A 2,226-nucleotide genomic window follows, 5' to 3' on the forward strand; every position below is an offset into this window, starting at 1 on the left:
AAGAACCTGAGGAGTCCCAGTCCTTGGGAGTTTTCCATAGAATTCATGAGTCAGGAAACCCACAGGCTCAAATCCATTCATTCACTAAATAAATATTGACTGACTGACTATTATGAGACTGGCCCCCTCATGTCCCACACATTAACAAAGTGGAAGAGATGGAGCTGAAAGGTGTGGGCCTGGGAGAGGTTCCCATGAACACACAAATTTCACCCATCCTTCCAGGTCCAGCACAGAGGACTCCTCTCCAGGTGAGCTCCGGAGACAGTACCTGAGTTTGAACCCCAGCTGTGCCACTTATGAGCAGTTGGTCTAAACCGCCATGAGCCTCAGTTTCCTCATCTGTAAAATAGCAGTACCAGTCTCCTAGGGTGCTGATAAGGAATGTATGCGATCATTCACTTAAGAGCATGTAGGGCCTTGTCTGGTAGATGTTAATCCTAAATATTACCTATTATTTCCTGACCATCTTAGCCTTCCCTGATTTCCCCTTCTGAACTTTTGAACTTCTTTACCGAGTCAGAATGGAAGGTCCCTTGGTGATTATCAAGTCTGATTCCTTTCTTTACTTCACAGAAGGGGAAATTCAGAGAAGGGGAAGGACTTGCCCTGGACCACACAGCAAAACCAGGACTGAGTCCAAGGGCCTCTTCTTCCTTGATGTCTTTCGCATGGCCTGAACAGAAGAGGCAATTTCAGGGAATTCATAGCTAGAAGAAAGAAGAGGTGAGAGAGAAGGTGTGAGAAGCTAATTGCCCTCAGCATCTTGGCAGGGAAAGAAACCCAATGCTAATCTTCCCCTAGAATGTGCAAGCCAAGTATTCCTGACCGGAGATTCCAGCTCCGGGGGTTGTGGTGGTGGTTGGGGGGAGGATGCAGAGAGAAGAGCATCTGACAGCAATGGGTGTGGGAGGTATATTTACTCCCAGCAGAGAAAAGGGTCTATGCGAAGAGAAAAATAGCAGCCATCCTTTCCGCCTGGTCTAACTCAAGGACTAGTGCCTTTAGGCCTATAGAACTTTGTGATGATGGGAGTGTCTGCCCATTCTGGTACAGTAGCCACTTGTGTGGCTACTAAACATTTTATTTTTATTATTTTTTAAAAATATTTTTATTGACTTCAGAGAGGAAAGGAGAGGGAGAGAGAGATAGAAACATCAATAACGAGAGAGAATCATTGACCAGCTAACTCCTGCATGCCCCCCACTGGGGATCAAGCTTGCAATTCGGGATGTGCCCTGATCGGGAATCGAACTGTTGACACTCAACCACTGAGCCACAGCTGCCGGGCAGCTATTGCTCATTTTAAAAGCGCACTGCCACCGAGGGACTAAGTGCGGTGTGGGACCGAGTTCTGGACTAGGAGCCAGGAAGTCCCTCTATGTACTCACTTGGACAGTCACTTCCCTTGTCTGCCCCTCACTTCCTCATCTGCAAAGTGAGGCCATTGAGCCAGGAGCTGTCTCTAGCATTCCCCTGGAATCCCAGCCTGAAGGGCACAGAAGCAGTTGAGGGTTGGATTTCATGACCTCTCCCCCTCCTTCCTCCTAACTCCCACTTCACCCCCCTGCCGTACCCTCAGAGCTGAATGTGGCTCCTGTGATCAGCCTGCCTATTTCCCTAGGCCCTCCCTAAGTTACTTCCTCTTGCCTGCTTCAAACTCCATGCTCCACTCAGAGCGAACAATTTTAAGTTCCCCGAAAGTCCTCTTCCCTTTGCAATCTCTTCCTTTTGCTGAGAACACTCTTCCTTATGCTCTCGCTTGGTTACTTTCAGGTCTCAGCTAAGGCGTCACTTCCTCCAGGAGGACTTCCCAGATCCCCAAATTTTGACCAGATGCTCCATTGTCCAAGCTCATGTAGCTCCCTGTATTTCTCTGCCAAAATACATCTCTAAGATGCTTCACTGTCACTACCTATTAATTAGCCTGCAGTCCCCACAGCAATGCCGTCCGATTGAACTTTTGGCAGTGATAGAAATGTTCTGTCCATGTGCAGGCTAATGTGATGGCCACATGTGGCTGCTGAGCCCTTGAAATGTGGCTGGTGCTACTGAGGAACTGAATTCCTGATTTTAACTAATTTATATTCAAATAGCCACGGGTGGCTAATGGCTACTGTTCTGGACGGGGCAGTCACCAAAGCTGTGAGCTCTGAGCAGGCAGGAAACAGGTCTGACTTGTCCACCCTGAGTCCTCAGTGGTCTGTAAGACTGGGGGTGGTCTTG

Source organism: Pipistrellus kuhlii, unplaced genomic scaffold, assembly GCF_014108245.1.
Source record: "Pipistrellus kuhlii isolate mPipKuh1 unplaced genomic scaffold, mPipKuh1.p scaffold_m20_p_8, whole genome shotgun sequence".
In the NCBI taxonomy this organism is placed as follows: domain Eukaryota; kingdom Metazoa; phylum Chordata; class Mammalia; order Chiroptera; family Vespertilionidae; genus Pipistrellus; species Pipistrellus kuhlii.